Here is a 22,327-nt window from a genome sequence, read left to right as displayed (position 1 = left end):
ACAGAGCATGAACGGGGGAGGGGCAGAGAGAGAGGGAGACACAGAATCGGAAACAGGCTCCAGGCTCTGAGCCATCAGCCCAGAGCCTGACGCGGGGCTCGAACTCACAGACCGCGAGATCGTGACCTGGCTGAAGTCGGACGCTTAACCGACTGCGCCACCCAGGCGCCCCCAAAAAAACTTTTATTTTAGAGAGAGCATGAGTGGGGGAGGGGCGGGGGGGGAGAGAGAGAGAGAGAGAGAAAGAAAGAAAGAAAGAAAGAGAGAGAGAGAGAGAGAGAGAGAGAGAGAGAGAGAGAAGAGAGAGAGAATTCTAAGCAGGCTCCATCCCATGGCCCTAGGATTATGATCTGAGCCAAAATTAAGAGTTGGACACTCAACAAACTGAGCCACCCAGGTGCCTTTTCTCTGCACCTTCTTAACTGCCTTCTTTTGCATTAAGTAAATATTTTTCAATGTAGCACTTTGATTTCTTTAATGATTTTTTTTCACTGTTTCTTTTAGTTACTTCGTTAGTGGTTGCTGTAGGGTTTACCATATACGTAAACATCTTAACTTATTGGAATCACAAACTGTTTAGATTATACTAAATTCCAGTGAGATACAGAAACATAACTCTTCTGTAGCTCTAAATAACATACACATGCAACACTCACTTCAGTGAACTTTATTTGCCAAAAGCACACTAAAAAGGAGAATTTCATGTATTTCCTGAGAAAGTAAGGATGCATTAGAAACAGGACCCTAATTTTATTTACTTTATCATGTCTGGAGCTAAGACTAGGTGAGAATGGGGAAATAGTCTGTTTAGAGTTTAGATACATTTTGTTTGTTAAGAGATTCTGTCACAGGTGGGTGTTAAACACAGCATTCTAGATCCTGCTCCATTCTTCGGTGAGCTGATAGCCTACGGCTCAAAATATATTGAGCTCATTGTCTCTTGATGCTTGCATGTTGAGCTTTGTAACAAATAAAGAGTATGGTGCAAAAGGAATAGCACTAATTGGTAAATGTAATTTTGAGAGAAGGACACAGTAGTTTGATGTGGAATGGATGAAGGTGTGTTCATTTATGTCTGGAGTCAGTATTGATTTGTGGAAAATCATCTTGTCCTGTGCTCCATCTTTTGCATTTCATTTTCTCCCACCAAGGTAGGGGCTGCTAATTGTGGCCTGTTTTTATTCACTCAGATAAGGGACTATTTCTGGCATACGACCCCCAAGAGAAAAGAAGCCAACCTTGAGCTCAGCCCTCTGTCCTGAATCAAGCTCTTGGACTGTAAAACAGGACCTCCTTAGTGGGCCCCAGGTGCATGTTCTGAGAGTGTCAATTGAGGCCTCCCAGGTGTGGGGCCTCAACTTTTGTAAACACTGGGTTTTATAGGAATGTGAATAGCCAACTTAAGGAACCTTGTAAATGGTGAGTTAGTTGGAAGAGATCTTATACATATCTGGTGACCTTATTTTGAATGCTCTTTTGGAAAACAATTAGTCTTTTTGCTTGTTAATTACATTGATGTTTTTCTCTTTCTTTTTTTTCTTCTTTTTAAAAAAAGTTTATTTATTTTGAGAGAGAGAGAGAGAGAGAAGGGTAGAGAAAGGGAGAGACAGAATCCCAAGCAGGCTTTGCTCTATTAGCGCAGAGCCTGACATGGGGCTTGAACCCACAAACCTTGAGATCATGACCTGAGCTGAGATTGAAAACTGGATTCTTAACAGATGAGCCACCCAGGCGCCACGATATTTTCCTTCCTTCCTTCCTTCCTTCCTTCCTTCCTTCCTTCCTTCCTTCCTTCCTGTTTATTTAATTTTGAGAGAGAGAGACAGAGAGTGTGAGCTGCAGAGCGGCAGAGAGGGAAGGAGACAGAGGAGCCAAAGCACGTTCCAAACTGTCAGCACAGAGCCTGACATGGGGCTCAAACCCACAAACTGTGAGATCATGACCTAGCTGAAGTTGGATGCTTAACTGACTGAGCCACCTAGGTGACCCTATTTTTCTCTTTCTTAATGAATTATGGCAAGTACTTAACTTGAACATTTTGGAGGTGGTTTGGAGGGACTGTTTTTGTGACTGAGCCGGTGATACTAGAGTAGCTGTTTCTGGGTGACTAGAGGTAATTAAGAGTCCTGGGCCTTGAGGTAAGTTGAAAGGGCTTGATTCTGAGCAGACAGTTGTAGGTGAAATTGGCAGTTTCTTCCAGAGTGTTCTAGCCCTTGGTCCCAGGTGTGTGAGTGAATGGCCCCCACGTGGTAGGAGAACAAATTCTCTCCTCTTTTTAGGTCCACAGTCCTTCAACATTCTGTTTCTCTAAATGTGTATATACACAGCAAAGTCCTGTTGTTTGTGCTTGTGCCACCGGTAGTTAATTGGATCTCCTTTCCTATAATTCTGTGGTGTGGTAAATTAACTTTAGGTTTTTAAACTTAGCATTAACTTTTTTATGGCTCTCGGAGATGAGCCATCTGACATATGTCCTTTATTCTGCTCGTCTTTTAATCAGCAGATCCTACCCTGTGCCTTTTCCAGTTTCTTATTACGTAAGCATCAAAAACCTGGGAAGAGAGAGATTCAGAGAGAGAAAGAATGAGTAAGCGAAAGGGTGGTATATTTGTGTGAGATAGACTTGAGATCCTTTCTTTAGAAGCCTCTGGTCTTAGGAACATTTCTTTATTCTTCTGTTTCTGTCACTGCTTCCTTGTCTTTACATCTGTTTCTAAATGCTAGAAGTTGAGAACCAGAGGGGCAGTCAAGATGACCTAGAATTACTGCTGTTTTAGTAGGTCAGGAAGAAAGGTATTTCCAGTTGATTCATTAGATAATTGGGTCAGAGGGTTGGGAAGGGGCTAGAGTCTATAGCAGTCCAAAGCCTATCTGTCACTCCTGGGCCTTTGCTCTTTCCCAGCCAGCTCTTCTCCTTCTCTGGCTCTCTGGAGATGGCCTGCTTCTGCTGGTACAACTGTCCTTGGTCCTTTAGGGATGTGCTGCTCCCTAATTGTCATTGATCCCAAGGTAAGACAAAAAGTTTCATTTTCACTTGAGAAAAGGTTGATTTTTTTTTCTTCTTGAAAAGGAACTCTCACTAGGTAGGAAGTATAGACACTTAATCATGACTTAGTTCACAAATGCTGGGGTTTTTAAAAATTTTTTTCATGTTTTTATTTATTTTTGAGAGAGAGAAAGACAGAATACTAGTGAGGGAGGGACAGAGAGAGAGGGAGACACAGAATCCAAAGCAAACTCCAGACTCTGAGCTGTCAGCACAGAGCCCAATGCAGGGTTTGAACTCCTGAACCGTGAGATCATGACCTGGGCCGAAGTCAGATGTTTGAGCCACCCAGGTGCTCCTCACAAATGCTGGTTTCTAATTGTAACTTCTATAAATCCTAGCCACAAATGGGATCAATAGGCGTAATTTAGATCCTTAATTCCTTTCCTTTTTCCATCCAACATCTAGGGCACTTAAAAAAGTCTTTTTAAAATTGTGGGCAGTTCTTTACCTTATCCCTTAATTTTCTCTCTCCATTTTTCTTTCCAAAAAATTGGGCTGGAACTCTGGTCATATAACTCAGATATTCCAACTCCGTAGAACACAGTAGATTGTTAATCTGTTAGTGGGTTCTAGAACCTATTACAATTGGGTAACAATATATCATCCTGGTCAGCAAACCCAACAGGCTTCTCTTCAGTAGGTGAAATTTTAGTTTTCTTTGGATTATTGTGAACAAAAAGAGGAGTGTTTTGGGCTCCGTAGGAGCGTGATCACTCTAATTAAATTCTCAGATTTATACCAGATACCGCATACCATACTTCGTCTTTTCTATGGGACTTTGATCTTACAGATTAGCGGTGCCAGGATCACAGAACCTTAAAAGCTAAAAGAACTGAAGAGGCCATCTACTCTGGTCTGCTTCCCAAAGCAGAAATCTCACTTATTGGGGTCACAGCCTGCCTCTCCTTGAATACTTAGTGAAAATAGTGCTTAATACTTTAGGATATAGACTATTCAGTTTTTTAAATAATGAGAATTGTAGGGCATCTGGCTGGCTCAGTTGGTGGAGCATGTGACTTGTGATCTTGGGGTTGTAAGTTCGAGTCCAACTTTGGGTGTAGAGATCACTTAAAAAAACAAAATCTTTGTAAAAATGATGAGAATCTTTTCCTCATGTTGGAATCTTCCTCTTTATAACCTGAACCTTTAGATGTAACACCAAAAAATGTACTCTGTCTTCTATATATTAACTTCTTCAAAGGGCTAAGATGTATACTACTGCCTTTCTGTACTATCCTTTCTTCCTTCAGTTGTTATTCATTTGTCATGGTTTTTAAAATAACTGGCATACTGTGATTGTCCTTTAGATATATATTAAAAAAAATTTTTTTTTACATTTATTTATCTTTTGAGAGACATAGAGCACAAGTTGGGGAGGGGCAGAGAGAGAAGGAGACACAGAATCCAAAGCTGGCTCCAGGCTCTGAGCTGTCAGCACAGAGCCCGACACGGGGCTCGAACTCACAAACCGTGAGATCATGACCTGAGCCGAAGTTGGACGCTTAACCGACTGAGCCACCCAGGCGCCCTGATAGTGAAAATCTTAAACAGGCTCCACGCCCATCTCAGACAGTGAGATCATGACCTGAGCTGAAATCAAGAGTTGGACATTTAACCAACTGAGCCACCCAGGCACCCCTGAACTTTTCTTTAACCTAAATGAAACTCTTTATCCTTACTGTATTGTTTTAACTTTATTTATTTTGAGAGAGCGAGAGCAAGCAGGGAAGGGGCAGAGAGAGAGAGACAATCCCAAGCAGGCTCTCTGCTGTCAGCGCAGAGCCCGACACAGGGCTGAGCCCACGAACCACAAGATCATGACCTGAGCCAAAATCAGGAGTCAGACACTTAATCAGCTGAGCCACCCAGGCGCTCCACTCTTTATCCTTATTAAATATATCTTGCTCATTGCAGCTCATCATTCTAGTTTATCAGGATATTTTTTGAGTCCTGATGATGTCATTCTGTGTATTGGTTTTCTTTTGCAGCTTTGTATCATCAGCACATTTGATAACTATGCCTTCTAAATTTTTGTCCAGATGCTTTGATCTAATCCTGACTCTGCTACTGATTTGGTGTATGATTTGGGAATATTTTCTCTCCTTTTTGGGTTTTGGCTTGCTGCTATTATATAAAATGGCCTCAAAAACTGGGGGAAAAAAAAAAACCTCCTTAAGAATCAACTGCAAAGCTCTTTGTAAAGAATAAATTTGTGAAGAAAAAACTGTGGGTGGGGAATCATCAGCCAGGGCCAGACTAGAAAAATAAAATCCTTTTATAGAAAAATCAGAGACAACAATCTTCATAGAATGGTTCAAGTCTTCCTCTGTCCTCCTACTCTCCCAAAACCCCAAGAGGGAATTTACCAGTTGAAATAAATTAAAAAATAATAACATAAAAAAGAGAAAAAAAGAAGGAAAAAAAGATTGTTGCAAGTGTTAGTTCTTATTATATTGAGAAATTAAAACCTAACAGAGAACATTGAAGAGGCGGTTTGGAGTGAGGGTAGGTGGGAAAGCTTTACTGAGAAAGAAGATGCTCTTTACTGTTTTCTCTTTTAATTAGTAGTAAGCTTGGTGGTCACAGTAAAGGCTCTTCTGAGTTGGGGTCCGTAGGGAGAGAAGGAAACTCACTGCTGCCTGCTATTTCTCCTCTAAACAAGCCTTGCCTTGTGCATTGCCTTTCCCCTGGGTTCTTAAAGAAGGTGTGTGATCATCTAAAACTGAAACTGAGGCAGCGTTTTAAGCAGGCAATTAATGACATGGTAAGAATTTTTAGCTTCAGTACATTAATTGTTAAATGAATTGTGTCTGCATTTTACTGTCATTTTACTGTGATATCAGCCTAATTACATATATAGTGTTACAGAGTGGAAGATAATAATAAGCAGAATTATGCACTCAGTGATCAGACTTCAGGAATTTCTAACACTGAAGAAAGATTTTCTTCTTAAACTGTCTCTTGCTGTTCTTTTTATGTGTAGGCTTTGATTAATTTTACCTCGATTATACATTTCTCCCTGGGGCCCAGATATTGTGCATGCTCTAGCAAAGTGGGCTTCTATTGTAAGAGGTTTAATGAGATTTTTTGTTCTAATTGGTTTCCATATAATTTCTTTTAAAACCAATAACATGTGAGGGGGATGTCAAACACAGGGTGCAATAATGTATTTTCACTGTCCTGAACACCAAAAAACATTAATTTCTCTCTCATTTGACATTATTTTCATATAATGAAAATTCTCGATCTCAAGGAAGTTCCAGAGACAGTGGTTCTCATTGATCTCCCCTTTCCTTTATTCATGTTGGTGACATCCCTGAAAAGGCAGCAGGATTGCTTACCTGTAGTTGGAACTCAGTCTGGGTAGAAGGGAGTGAAAGATTTCTGACTAGGGTTTTGACTGTGCATCATCTTCCTTATGGGATAATTTTCTAATTGGTTTTCTGAATTGGGATTCAGATAGGGATGGATTAAAGACCGTTCCTTTGCCCATTTAATCGGAATTAATTTCCTACTTGAAAAATGTGAACTATTTGATAAGTTCTAAAAAGTACTATATTAACGTGTATTTGTAATAAAGCTTGATCCTAAAATGAATATCTGTGAGCCACTCACGCTAATCAATAGAATGTTACCAACTCACTGAAAACCTTTCTATTTTAATTATACAAATAGTAAAATGTGCAAAATCGTAGGTGTGTAATTGGACAGCTTTTTACGTATGTATATACCTCTGTAATACCATCCAGTTCAAGACCTAGAGCCTTCCCATTGCTCCAGAAAGTGCCTCGTGACTCTCCTTTTCCCCAGAATTGTGCACTTTCTGACTTCTTTCACCATAAATTAGTTTTTCCTGTTTTTGAATTTCATGTAAACAGAATCATATAGAAGATCCTCTTTTGTGACTCTCTTCTCACACTCAATAAGTTTTTGAAATTCATCCACTCTGTTGTGTATATTATTTCATTCCTTTTTTAAAAATATAAACATTTTTATTATTTTTTTAAGTTTTATTTATTGAAGTAATCTCTGCACCCAACATAGGGCTCAAACTCACAACCCTGAGATCAAGAGTCACTTGCTCAAGCCAGCCAGGGCCCCCCAAATTTAAACAGTTTTGAACACTGGTAAAAAAAAGATACAAAATTTACAATCTTAAGTGTTTTTAGGTATACAGTTTAGTAGCATTAAGTGTTTTCACATTGTTCTACAATAGATCTCTAAGGCTTTTTCATCTACTCTATACCCATTTAAAAAACAGCCCCCCCCCCCATTTCCCCTCCTCCATGTCCCTGGCAACCACCGTTCTACTTTCTGTTTCTATGAATTTGACTACTTTAGATATCTCATATATGTGGAATCAACACAGTATTTGTCTTTTTGTGTCTGATTTATTTCACTTAGCATAATGACCTCAAAGTTCATTCATGTTGGATCATATAAAGGATTCTCTTCCTTTTTAAGGCTAAATAACATTCCATTGTATGTATAAACTGCATTCTGTTTATTTATCTGTTGGTGGACGTTTGGGTTGTTTCCACATTTTGGCTGTTATGAATAATGCTGCTATGAACATGGGTGTGCAAAGATCTAGTATATGTAGTTCATTCCTTTTTATTGCTGAGTAGTATTTTATTTTGTAAATATAACACAGTTTATTCTCCCCATTTCTTTATCAGTTGGATTCTCTAACCTTCTAGTCTTACTTGTTATCTTCTGTGCCTCTTTCTTTCTCTTGCTCTTTCCTGTGTTCATTCCCTTCACTGGCTCCCTTAATACCTGCAGAATAAAATTTAATCTCTGTAGCATGGCATACAGGTCCATTCTTTTTAAAAAAAATGTTTTTAAGTTTATTTATTTTTGAGAGCGAGAGAGCAAGCAGGCACAAGTGGGGGGGGGAGCAGAGAGAGAGAGAGAGAGAGAGAGAGAGAGAGAATCCAAAGCAGGCTCCAGGCTCTGAGCTGTCAGCACAGAACCCACGAACTGCAAGATCATGACCTGAGCTGAAGTCAATGCTCAATTGACTGAGCCACCCAGGCACCCCATAGTTCCATTCTTAATATGCTTTCTGGACTCTGTGTCCTCACCACAGCTATGCCAGACCACATAGAGTTCTCTGGACAAAACAATGACACTTATAGTTGTCTGGACAAACAGTTTCCTACTCCAGACCCTACACACACACACACACACACACACACACACACACACACACACACACGTACGTTTCCTCCCTGCCTTAGATGTCCTTCCCCAGCTTGTCAGCTTACCTCCTGAAATAGTACACGTTGAACATTGCTTTTAGAGCCAGATCTATCCATACTACAGTAATAACTATTTGTGTATCTTTTTTTACTAGGCTGTGAGCTCTTTGAAGGCAGGCAGCATCCATGTCTAACTCCATAACACAGTGCCTGTGTTCATTGAATGTCTGTTGAACATAGATCTATAAACAGAGTTCTGCTCTTTTAGACAAGTGGGTATTCAGGATACTGGCTGGGCCTGATGTGGAATGGGCTGGGAATAATATTAATTCCTTTACTGTTGGGCTGATGAATATTAATTCATTTACTGTTGGGAGGGAACCCATAGAACAATCCAGAGACCACATTTCAGAGAATCACTGAACAAAAGTGCCAGTCAGACTCTCCAAAAGAGAAATGGACTGAAGGCCAGAGTGAAAGAGTTCAGAAACAGGTCATAGGTGCAAGCCAGGGATAATAGAGCAAAAAGGTTTGGAGAGAAGGGTAAGGATTAAAATCTAGAGGAAAATGCCCTAGGCCAAATAGGGTGTCTACAACAGCTTTTCTCAAGTTGTGAGCATAGTCAGGGTGAAGTGTGAAAAGCATGACTTTCTCTGTACAGTTGAATAAGTGTTGAAAGTTTCATGGGATCCATCATTGGAGGTCAAGCAGGTCAGTAAAGAGAAAACCACTTTGATACAGCCAGCAGATGCCTGGGACTCTGTCACATGCTTTAACTTATAGGAGTTTGCTTAAAAAAAAAAAGAGAGAAAGAGAGCCCTTCAAGACTAGTAAATAAAGAAAAAAAAAAAAGCTAGAAATGGGAATATTAAGGGAAAGACTTAAAGTGCCGTGAGCTTCCTTTGCAAAGAAAAGGGCAGTTCTTTTGGTCTCAAATATGGCCAAGCAGAGAGGGTGGCTGGGAAGGAGGAAATAAGAAGATAACTTTCTTATACCTTCTTAGCTAGTGTATATCACTTTGTCTTTGAAAATTGAAGGCATTCAGAATTATCAGCCTGTTGGTATTCTTCAGACTGGTGAAGCTGTTGGGGCCTAGGGAAAATTGGTCATTGTTTAAAGAAGGAATGAAGAAAGGAGGGAGAGGAGAGAAGGGTGGAGTAAAGGTTTCTTTGAGCTAAGTTTCACTGCAGTGATACGTGCATCCCCCTCTACCCTTTGCTTATTCTGAAATCAGAAGCTTTCTTTGCCCCTGTTGTCAATTATTAAGGATCTTCTCCTTGGATTTTGGTAATATCTGTGACCCACAATTGTCACTCCTAGTGCTGTTTTCTTTTCATGAGTCATTTAGCAATTATTTATGGATTTCACTAAACTGACCTAGATTTAGAACTCTTGTGGTTAAGACCTCCGTGCCTATTGACATGTACCTCAGCCCCATAACCCTTAGCTCTTTGGGTGTTCAAGGGACTGTAATTTGATTTGAAAAGCTCAGTGTTCTTTTTCTTCAGAAATCAGTGTTCTACTAAAGCTGACAATTCATTGTCTCCTGGATAATTTTGAGTCAGGATAACAAATTAGAGTTTGGGATACATTACAGATGATAAATGCGACTTCCTTAAAGGGAAATCCATTTGTTTTGCTTAGTGTTTCTGTGATTAATTACTTGCCAGATTAAATTGCTCCATAAAAATGCATAGTATTTTATTCGATTGCTCTTCATGGTGATTAATTAGGCCATACTGTTGCTTTGTATGTTAATTATGCTGACATTTTTTTTTTCCTCTTCTCTAGTTTAATTAATATAGCATATACTTGAAAGATTGTTTTTGGGATGGGATACTATCTTAGGAAGAACGAAGCCCTGTGTAGCTTTTAGGCTGGTATTAAAGAGTAAGACCTCAAATTTTGTGTGCTCTCTACCGATCCTTGTCTGTATCTGTGACTTGCAGAAAGTGCACTAACTGCAAACGAGTCAGGAAGAGCTCTGCTTGGTTTCCCTGTAATTATTAAAGGTGATATACTGAAGATGCTTGGCTCAACTGAAAAGTGATTAAGAATATAGAGGAGAAGCTACTGATGCAATGTGTGGTGTAAAACAAGTGTAAAGCTAAATGCTAGTGTGTGGGGGTAGAAAGAGTTTGTTCCCTAGGCTGCTGCAGGGGGCCAGTGAGGAAATCAGGCATATTTAACATTTTTATTAATGATCCAGGGATGAAAGTATAAACACTGTTAATGAAGTTTGTAAGTGATCCTGATTTGGAGATATTTCCTGCACCCAGGAGGGTGGAGAAATGATATAGATGGACCCGGAAGAGAAGCATCACAGTTATTCTATTGGGAAAATGCATATCTGCTTTGTAGAAATGACATGCATAGAACCAGGCTGGTTTTTTTTTTTTTTTAAGTTTTATTTATTTTGAGAGAGAGAAAGTGTGGGCGATGCACATAAACTAGTGGGGAGGCGGGGCAGAGAGAGAGGAGGGTTGAGAGAATCCCAAGCAGCCTCTGCTCTGTTGCTGTCACTGCAGAGCCCGATGCAGGCTGTGTCTCATGAACCATGAGATCATGACCTGAGCTAAAATCAAGAGCTGAGCCACTCGGGTGCCCCCAGGGAGATGTTTTCAAAAGTAGATCTTCCAGCAGTCCACTCCCAGGTACTTACCCAAGTGAAATGAAGACTTGGATTGAACACATGTTTGCAGTGGCTTTATCCACACATTCTCTGGACACTGGAAACGACCCAAATGACCCTCTACTAGGGATTAAATAAATAAACTTGTCTACCCATATAATGAAATACTACTTAGCAATAAAAAGGAAAGAACTACTGATACATACAGCAATGTGTATGAATTCAGTTGCTTTATACAGTATGAAAGAAACTTGACTCAAAAGGCTACATAGCAGAGCCCTGGCTGGCTCAGTCAGTGGAGCTTGGGACTCTGGATCTCAGGGTTGTGAGCCTGAGATCATTTGAGCCCCATATTGGGTGTAGAGATTAGTTGAAAATAAAATCTTAAAAAAAGAAAAAAAGTCTACATAGTGTATGATTCCATATATATGACTTTCTGGAAATGGCAAAATTGTAGGGACAAAATTCAGATCAGCCAGGGGCTAGGGTTGGGACCAAGGGCACAGAGGAACTTTTTGGGTGATGAAATTGTTCTGTATCTTGATTGTGGTGTTTGATTACATGACTGTATGCATTTTTCAAGACTTGTAGATCAGACATTAAAAAGGGTAAATTTTACTGTATGCAAATTATACCTTAGTTTAAAAATTAGAAAAAAAAAAAGGGGCACCTGGGTGGCTTAGTCGGTTAAGTGTAGGACTTCAACTCAGGTCATGATCTTGCAGTTCAGGCTCAGAGCCTGGAGCCTGCAGCCTGCCTGCTTCAGATTCCGTGTCTCCCTCTCTCTCTTCCCTCTCCCCCGCTCATGCTTGCTCTCTCTCTGTCTCTCTGTCTCTCTCTCAAAAGTAGATAAATACTAAAAAAAATTGTTTTTAATTAGAAAAAAGATGTCTTCACAAGGAAGGGTAGGAAACTTAGCTTTTGACCATTGCTGCCATACTTTTCATGTGGCAACTTATTGAAAACAATTTGAGTAACAGGAGCTACAATTAGAGGACTTGGATTTTCTTCATGTTGCTTCCAAATTCCAAGAGTTTTTATTCATTTTTGAGTGGAAGCAGAGGGAGGGTGGGTTGTGGTGGTTTTCCTTGGATGTTAGCATAATTAAACATGTGCCCTGATAAGATTGTTTTGAAAAAGAAATCATAGATAAGGAGCTCTTGGACCTTGTTGATAGCCATGAGACATAGACAAGAGGATCATTTGCCCAATTTATGAGTTGAATCCAATTATTTGAGATTGTGTGGATTTAGTTTTAGGTTTTGTTTACTTGCTCTGTCTGGGCCCTCCCACTGTGGAATTGTTATTAGACCTACATAGTGCCCAGAGATATTTCTGTCCCACAGCTAATCTCCGAGACAACTTCCACGCCTCTCTGCTTTTGGACTGGAGCAAGAAGCTTTGTCATGCTATGAGTTTTGTAAAGCAGGTTTGTACAATGTCAGGGACCCAGGGATAGGTGAACCACAAATGCTGAGCCATTGCTGATAATTGCTATGCCTCTTTCCTCTCTTTCCCCCATGTCTCCAGTGATCTGAACTGTGTTTATCGTGCTTGCTTCTCATGTCCAACTTGGAGCACCTCCCTGAATGCCAGACTATTTGGTAATCTATTCACTGTCCCTAAAAATAGTCCAGTGGGGGAAATTATATAGTGGCAGAAATTATATGGTGGTAGACTTATTGCGCTACTTATAGCAGTAATACTCAGTACAGCTATGTGGCTGCAGCTTAGTGTGCTAACATGCTGACTACCCCCGAGCCGATGTGTGGCCATCATTCTGGCCGAGAGCAGGCAGATTACATTTAGCAAGCTGCTGATTCCCGGAGTGACTTGTTGAGCCAACATCGCTGGGTCTTTCAGTATTTTCAGCTAAATGATTTTCAGCACTGGACCTGAAGGGGCTGCTGTGCTCCCCCACCAGGACTGCATCTGTGGAAAACCTCATATTGATTTGTATCCCTATTTTTTAAAATCTGTCCTTTCTTCTCCTCCTAGTGTGATAAATAATGCAGATACACTAGATGAAGTCTGCTATTGGAGCAGAACTCTAATCATATTGCTTAGGGTTGAAATAAACTAATCAGAAATAGGACTTTCTCAAATCATCATCTATATCAAGTAGCATATTCTTATTCTGACTTGGCATGTTCACCAGTACTTGCAGGGTGTAGCAAGTAGCGATTTAAAAAGTTGTAACCTTGTAACAAAAGGAAAGCTTTTAGTAGGGAAAGAAATCATAAGACAACATATACAATTTTTGACTGGATAAATGAAACCTTATGAGATAAAGCTTATGGCAGCAGTGTATCATGCCTTAATACTGCATTTTTATGCCCTTTCTGTCCAAAAGGGACTTAAGGGGTAATTTACTGACGGTACAATAGTAGATACACAGCACTCCATCCAGGTGGGAAATGCAGGTCTGTTTTGGCCAACTCTTAATTAGTCCGTGATTACTTATTTTTTTTTTTTATTTTTTTTTTCAACGTTTATTTATTTTTGGGACAGAGAGAGACAGAGCATGAACGGGGGAGGGGCAGAGAGAGAGGGAGACACAGAATCGGAAACAGGCTCCAGGCTCTGAGCCATCAGCCCAGAGCCTGACGCGGGGCTCGAACTCCCGGACCGTGAGATCGTGACCTGGCTGAAGTCGGACGCCCAACCGACTACACCACCCAGGCGCCCCAGTCCGTGATTACTTATAATGTGTTTCCTGTGAACCATCTCTGTGCCTTTACCTCCTGACCTGCATTAATAGATAGTACCACATGACAAAACTTCATAGGGGGGATGGCATGGCAGTTAAGACTCTGGAAGAACATCTGAAGGCCCAGGTACAATCACGTTGTACGTGAGATAGAATGTGACCAGGGTAGCTGTGTTTCATTTGAAAAGCTCCAAGAGATGACAGACTACTGCTTACCATCCATTATTTGCTTCTGGAGAGTTTCTGAAGCATTCCCTCTCTCCTGTGCAGTCACGAAGGTCACTCCAGGAAGGAAGAGGCCACTCTCAGCACTAAACCAAACAGGAGTATTGAGCACATTTACCCACTAGAGTCTAGGGGCCATTGACTTTGGTCGAGACTGATGTTCTTCCTTCTGTCTGATCTTTCAAGCAAGGGCTTTATCCTAGATAAAAGAAACCCCATGTAGAAGTATGTTCTGTTTTGGGATTTTTGTTTGTTTATAGTCATTTGGGAAATACAGAATCTGACATCTAACCCTGATTCAAAATTCTCAGCATACTAGCAAGTGAAGAGAACTTCCTTAACCTGATAAAGAACATCTATGAAAAACCTAGAGCAATCATACTTTTTTTTTTTAATTTAATTTATTTTTTTTTTAACTTACATCCAAGTTAGCGTATAGGCCAACAATGATTTCAGGAGTAGATTCCTTAATGCCCCTTACCCATTTAGCCCATCCCTCCTCCCACGACCCCTGCAGTAACCCTCTGTTTGTTCTCCATATTTAAGAGTCTCTTATGTTTTGTCCCCCTCACTGTTTTTGTATTATTTTTGCTTCCCTTCCTTTATGTTCATCTGTTTTGTATCTTAAACTCCTCATATGAGCAAAGTCATATAATATTTGTCTTTCTCTGACTAATTTCGCTTAGCATAATACCCTCTAGTTCCATCCACGTAGCTGCAAATGGCCAGATTTCATTCTTTGTTATTGCCGAGTAATACTCCATTATATGTGTGTATATATATATATATATATATGTATGTATGTATGTATGTGTGTGTATATATATATATATATATATATATATACACACCACATCTTCTTTATCCATTCATCCATTGATGGACATTTGGGCTCTTTCCATACTTTGGCTATTGTTGATAGTATTGCTCTAAACATTGGGGTGCATGTGTCCCTTCGAAACTGCACATCTGTTTCCCTTGGATAAATACCTAGTAGTTCAGTTGCTGGGTCATAGGGTAGTTCTGTTTTTCATTTTTTGAGGAACCTCCATACTGTTTTCCTGCGTGGCTGCACCAGTTTGCATTCCTATCAGCAATGCATGAGAGATCCTCTTTCTCTGCATCCTTGCCAACATCTGTTGTTTCCTGAATTGTTAATGTTAGCCATTCTGATAGGTATGAGGTGGTATCTCATTGTGGTTTTGACTTACATTTCCCTGATGATGAGTGACGTTGAACATTTTTTCATGTGTCGGTTGGCCATCTGCATGTCTCTTTTGGAGAAGTGTCTATTCATGTCTTTTACCCATTTCTTCACTGGATTATTTGTTTTTTGGGTGTTGAGTTTGATAAGTTCTTTATAGATTTTGGATACTAACCCTTTATCTGATATGTTGTTTGCAAATTTGGATACTAACTCTTTATCTGATATGTTGTTTGCAAATTTGGATACTAACCCTTTATCTGATATGTCTCCCATTCCGTTGGTTGCCTTTTAGTTTTGCTGATTGTTTCCTTTGCTGAAGCTTTTTATTTTGATGAGGTCCCAATAGTTCATTTTTGCTTTTGTTTCCCTTGCCTCTGGAGATGTGTTAAGTAAGCAGTTGCTGCGGCCAAGGTCAAAGAGGTTTTTGCCTGCGTTCTCCTTGAAGATTTTGATGGCTTCCTGTCTTACATTTAGGTCTTTCATCCATTTTGAGTTTATTTTTGTGTATGGTGTAAGAAAGTGGTCCAGGTTCATCTTCCTCCATGTTGTGCAGTTTTCCCAGCACCACTTGCTAAAGAGACTGTCTTTATTCCATTGGATATTCTTTCCTGCTTTGTCAAAGATTAGTTAGCCATATGTTTGTGGGTCCATTTCTGGGTTCTCTATTCTGTTCCATTGATCTGAGTGTCTGTTTTTGTGCCAGTACCATACTGTCTTGATGATTACAGCTTTGTAATACAGCTTGAAGTCTGGTGTAGCGATCATACTTAATGGTGAAAGACTGAATGCTTTTTGCCTAAGATTGGGAACCAAGTGGGGATGTCTGCTCTCACCACCTCTATTCATCATTGTGTTGGAGGTTCTAGCCAAAAAAAGAAACATAAGGCATTTAGATTGGAAAGAAAGAGATAAATTGTCTTCACTCTCCAGCCACATGTCTGTCCAAGTAGAAAACCTGATGGACTTTACAAAAAGCTGCTAGAAGGGGCACTTAGGTGGCTCAGGCAGCTAAGCGTCCAACTTCAGCTCACATCATGATCTCACGGTTCATGGGTTGGAGCCCCACATCGGGCTTTGTGCTAATAGCTGAGAGCCTGGAGCCTTCTTTGGATTCTGTGTCTCCTCTCCCTCTCTCTCTGCCCCTCTTCCACTCATGCTCTGTCTCTCATAAATAAACCTTAAAAAACAAAAAAAAACAAAAAAAAACCACCTACTAAAATGAGTGAGTTTAGTGAGGTTGTTTTCCCTTGGTAGTAAATTCCAGAGATGATGCTCAGTTCAGTTTTTTTTTTTTTTAACATTTTCTTTTCTTTTCTTTTCTTTTCTTTTCTTTTCTTTTCTTTTCTTTTCTTTTCTTTTCTTTTCTTTTCTTTTTTTTATGTTTATTTATTTTTGAGAGAGAGCAGCAGAGAGCAAGAGAGACAGAGAATCCAAAGCAGGCTCCGTGCTGTTGCACAGAGCCCAGTACAGCGCTTGAACTCACGAACCCAACGAACCATGAGATCATGACCTGAGCCAAAGTCGGACGCTTAACTGACTAAGCCACCCAGGTGCCCCTCAGTTCAGTTTTAATTCTTCCTGTTAGTATCAGCAGCAATCTATCAAATACATAATTTCTTTATTCACTAAAGACTAAACATTTTGAAGGGAATTTCAGCCTTTAGTGTTTTTAATTTTCCAGGACCCCATTATTATAATGATTTTTTTTAAATTTAAATTCCAGTTAGTTAACATATAGTGTGATACTGGTTTCAGGAGTAGAATTTAGTGATTCATCACTTACATGTAACACCCAGTGCTCATCCCAACAATTACCCTCCTTAATGCCCATTAACCATTTAGCCCATCCCCCTACCGATCTCCCCTCCAGCAACCTCAGTTTGTTCTCTATATTTAAGAGTCTCTTATGGTTTGCCTCTCTCTCTGTTTTTATCTTCTTTTTCCTTCACCAGATATCATATAATATTTGTCTTTCTCTGACTGATTTATTTCACTTAGCACAATACACTCTGGTTCCATCTATGTTGTTGCAGATTGCAAGACTTCATTCTTTTTGATCACTGAGTAATATTCCAATGTGTGTGTGTGTGTGTGTGTGTGTGTGTGTGTGTGTGTATACCATATGAAATTTATTGACAAATTGGTTTCCATACAACACCCAGTGCTCATCCCAAAAGGTGCCCTCCTCAATACCCATCACCCACCCTCCCCTCCCTCCCACCCCCCATCAACCCTCAGTTTGTTCTCAGTTTTTAACAGTCTCTTATGCTTTGGCTCTCTCCCACTCTAACCTCTTTTTTTTTTTTTTTTTCCTTCCCCTCCCCCATGGGTTCCTGTTAAGTTTCTCAGGATCCACATAAGAGTGAAACCATATGGTATCTGTCTTTCTCTGTATGGCTTATTTCACTTAGCATCACACTCTCCAGTTCCATCCACGTTGCTACAAAAGGCCATATTTCATTTTTTCTCATTGCCACATAGTATTCCATTGTATATATATACCACAATTTCTTTATCCATTCATCAGTTGATGGACATTTAGGCTCTTTCCATAATTTGGCTATTGTTGAGAGTGCTGCTATGAACATTGGGGTACAAGTGCCCCTATGCATCAGTACTCCTGTATCCCTTGGATAAATTCCTAGCAGTGCTATTGCTGGGTCATAGGGTAGGTCTATTTTTAATTTTCTGAGGAACCTCCACACTGCTTTCCAGAGCGGCTGTACCAATTTGCATTCCCACCAACAGTGCAAGAGGGTTCCCGTTTCTCCACATCCTCTCCAGCATCTATAGTCTCCTGATTTGTTCATTTTGGCCACTCTGACTGGCGTGAGGTGATACCTGAGTGTGGTTTTGATTTGTATTTCCCTGATAAGGAGCGACGCTGAACATCTTTTCATGTGCCTGTTGGCCATCTGGATGTCTTCTTTAGAGAAGTGTCTATTCATGTTTTCTGCCCATTTCTTCACTGGGTTATTTGTTTTTCGGGTGTGGAGTTTGGTGAGCTCTTTATAGATTTTAGATACTAGCCCTTTGTCCGATATGTCATTTGCAAATATCTTTTCCCATTCTGTTGGTTGCCTTTTAGTTTTGTTGGTTGTTTCCTTTGCTGTGCAGAAGCTTTTTATCTTCATAAGGTCCCAGTAATTCACTTTTGCTTTTAATTCCCTTGCCTTTGGGGATGTGTCGAGTAAGAGATTGCTACGTCTGAGGTCAGAGAGGTCTTTTCCTGCTTTCTCCTCTAAGGTTCTGATGGTTTCCTGTCTCACATTTAGGTCCTTTATCCATTTTGAGTTTATTTTTGTAAATGGTGTGAGAAAGTGGTCTAGTTTCAACCTTCTGCATGTTGCTGTCCAGTTCTCCCAGCACCATTTGTTAAAGAGACTGTCTTTTTTCCATTGGATGTTCTTTCCTGCTTTGTCAAAGATGAGTTGGCCATACGTTTGTGGGTCTAGTTCTGGGGTTTCTATTCTATTCCATTGGTCTGTGTGTCTGTTTTTGTGCCAACCATATCGTCTTTTTAAAATTAATTTATTTTTAAATTTACATCCAAGTTAGCATACAGTGCACCAGTGATTTCAGTAGTAGATTCAGTGATTCATCCCCTATGTATAACACGCAGTGCTCATCCCAACAAGTGTCTTCCTTAATGCCCTTTACCCATTTAGCTCATCCCCCCTCTTGCAACCCCTCCAGCAACCCTCTTTGTTTTCTATATTTAAGAGTCTCTTATGTTTTGTCTTCCTCCCTGGTTTTATATTATTTTTGCTTCCTTTCCCTTATGTTCATCTGTTTTGTATCTTAGCTTCCTCATATAAGTGAAGTCATATGATACTTGTTTTTCTCTGATTAATTTTGCTTAGCATCATACTCTTTAGTTCCATCCACATAGTTGCATATGTCAAGATTTCATTCTTTTTGATTCCTGAGTAATACTCATTGTGTATAGATACCACATCTTCTTTATCCATTCATCTGTCAATGGACATTTGGGCTCTTTTCATACTTTGGCCATTGTCGATAATGCTGCTGTAAACATTGGAGTGCATGTGCCCCTTCGAAACTGCACATCTGTATCCCTTGGATAAATACCTAGTAGTTCAGTTGCTGGGTCATAGGGTAGTTCTATTTTTAATTTTTTGAGGAACCTCCATACTGTTTTCCAGAGTGGCTGCACCAGTTTGCATTCCCACCAGCAGTGCAAAAGAGATCCTCTTTCTCCACATCCTCACCAACATCTGTTAAGCCATATCTTCTTTATCCATTCATCAGTCAATGGAATCTGGGCTCTTTCATAATTTGGCTATTTTTGATAACACTGCTATAAACATTGGGGCGCATGTGACCCCTCCAATCAACATTTTTGTATCCTTTGGATAAATGCCTAGTACTGCAATTATTCGGTCATAGGGTAGTTCCATTTTTAATTTTTTTTTTTTTAATTTTTTTTTTTTCAACGTTTATTTTTTTGGGACAGAGAGAGACAGAGCATGAACGGGGGAGGGGCAGAGAGAGAGGGAGACACAGAATCGGAAACAGGCTCCAGGCTCCGAGCCATCAGCCCAGAGCCTGACGCGGGGCTCGAACTCACGGACCGCGAGATCGTGACCTGGCTGAAGTCGGACGCTTAACCGACTGCGCCACCCAGGTGCCCCTCCATTTTTAATTTTTTGAGGAACCTCCATACTGTTTTCCAGAGTGGCTGCACCAGTTTGCATTCCCTGTAATGATTTAAAAAAAAAAAAATTTTTTTTTTTTAACATTTATTTATTTTTGAGAGACAGAGCATGAGCAGGGGAGGGGCAGAGAGAGAAGGAGACAGAATCTGAAGCAGGCTCCAGGCTCTGGGCAAGCTGTCAGCACAGAGCCTGACTCAGGGCTAGAACCCACAAACCATGAGATCATGACCTGATCCGAAGTTGGTTGCTCAACCGACTGAGCCACCCAGGTGCCCATCCCTGTAATGATTTTTTACATTGAAGTATAGACCACAGAAAGAGCCAGTAGACCAGTAAGATGGGAAACATTTGCAGCAAGGTCTACACAGCTTGTCCAGTATAAGTATATTATAAGCTGTGTATAGCTTTATTTTCCAACAGGTGAAATTAATTTTAATAATGTTGTTTACCCAGTATACCCCAAAATTATTGTTGCAACCTATAATTAATATAAAAAATGGTTACTGGGGGGCGCCTGGGTGGCGCAGTCGGTTAAGCGTCCGACTTCAGCTCAGGTCACGATCTCACGGTCCGTGAGTTCGAGCCCCGCGTTGGGCTCTGGGCTGATGGCTCGGAGCCTGGAGCCTGTTTCCAATTCTGTGTCTCCCTCTCTCTCTGCCCCTCCCCCGTTCATGCTCTGTCTCTCTCTGTCTCAAAAATAAATAAACGTTAAAAAAAAAATTAAAAAAAAAAAGGTTACTGAGATATTTCGTACTCTCAGTATATTTTATATTTTAAAGTCTTTGAAGTTAGGTAGATATTTTACACTTACACATTTCAATTTAGATGATATATTTTCATTGGAAATATTTGACCTATATTTAGATTTCATAGAATTTACATTTGAAAAAGTAAGAGTCATATACCCAAGTTGTTCCATACATACCTAAAAGTTTTCCAATAACTGTATTGAGTACCTAAAAATCATTCCCCTTTAACATTTGCATCCACATTGATAAATCTGGTTCATCTTTTTTAGAATTTATTTAATTTCTAAGCTACATCTGTCCAGATTAAGGAAACTTGCTAACTCTGTGTTAATATCAAAATCAAAGAGGTATGGCATAAATAGTTAAGGAAATTGTACATTTATCAGTATCAACAAAGCATTTTCCAAAATTTTCTTGTAGTGTGTGAAGCTAGTTAGTGCTGTCAGTTACAATTAGAATCCACTCCGTATAGAGGTACCTGGGTGGCTCAGTCAGTTAAGGATCCTAGTCTTTGTTTTGGTTCAGGTGATGGTCTCATGGTTCGTGGCTCCATGCTGAAAGCGTGGGGCCTGCTTGGGATTCTTTCTCCCTCTCTCTCTGCCCCTTCCCTGCTTGCATGTGCATGCATGCATGCATGTCCTCTCTCTCTCAAAATAAATAAATAAACTTAAAAAAATCCATATTGATTCACATTAGAAAAATGTGTTAATGATATTATGGAAAGCTTCAATTTTAACGTAAATACCTGGCCAGGTAGGTCACACAATAAGCTTTTCCTTTTCTTGAAGTTTCAATTTTAACTCATTAATTAAAAGAAAAGTTTTGGGGGCACCTGAGTGGCTTAGTTGGTTAAGCGTCTGACTTTAGCTCAGGTCATGATCTCATGGTTCATGGGTTCAAGCCCTGCACGGGGCTCTGTGCTGACAGCTGGGAACCTGGAGCCTGCTTCGGAATCTGTGTCTCCCTCTCTCCCTGCCCCTCCTCCACTTACGCTCTGTCTCTCTTTGTCTCTCAAAAATGAATAAACGTTAAAAAAATTTTTTTTTTAGTTTTTAATTATTGAATACTTGAAGGCATTCCTTTAGGAAGATTTTGAGTTGAAAATAACAGTATAGTAAATTTTTTGTAAACCTCACCTGAACCAATGAGCACTGGCAAAGAATTCGTGATCATTACATTGTCTTTAAATTCTCTCAGCTGTTCCATAAACTGGTAATGTTCATAGTTTTTGCAGGTATATACTAAATGATTTTAGTACTGTATCCATGACATTTACAGAATCTGGTTTAGAAAACTGCACACATTTTTAATTTGTACCATACAGTAGAATGAAGCAGAGGGGAAATTTCAGTTTTGTTTAAAAATGACAGTAGGGGCACCTGCATGGCTCAGTTGATTGAATGTCTGACTCTCAATTTCAACTCAGGTCATGATCTCATGGTGGTAGGATAGAGCCCAGAATCAGGCTCTGCACTGGCAGTGTGGAACCTGCTTGGGATTTTCTCTCTCTCTCTCTTTCTCTCTCTCTCTCTCTCTCTCTCTCTGCCTCTGCACCTCCCCTGCTCACATTCTATAAATAAATAAACAGACAAACTTTTTAAAAAAAAGACCATAAGTGCTGGACCATATAGCTGGAGCACCATACATGTGATAGAATTTTTTTTTTAATATAGTCAGATTTGGGGTGCCTGCCTGGCTTAGTCGGTGGAGCATGTGACTCTTGATCTCAGGGTTGTAGGTTTGAGCCCCATGTTTGGTGTAAAGATTACTTTAAAAATCTTAAAAAAAAAATTTAGTCCAATTCTTCATTGACAGATGTAGAAGATAAAAAATATCGATGACATGAGTTCAGGTTTTCAGTCTGCAAATTGA

The 22,327-nt window shown here is 40.0% G+C and overlaps 1 protein-coding gene across 1 annotated transcript in view; it reads left to right on the top strand.

The window, feature by feature from the left end:
* The window catches only part of ARMH3 (armadillo like helical domain containing 3), a 177,459-nt gene that overhangs the window by 96,959 nt on the left and 58,173 nt on the right, over positions 1 to 22,327 (top strand). The window lies entirely within an intron of this gene.

The sequence above is a fragment of the Lynx rufus genome, unplaced genomic scaffold, assembly GCF_022079265.1.
Source record: "Lynx rufus isolate CCGP_SWC_20201006 ecotype Redwood Valley unplaced genomic scaffold, mLynRuf1.p SCAF_11, whole genome shotgun sequence".
NCBI lineage: Eukaryota > Metazoa > Chordata > Mammalia > Carnivora > Felidae > Lynx > Lynx rufus.
This window is presented reverse-complemented; position numbering and strand designations above follow the sequence as displayed.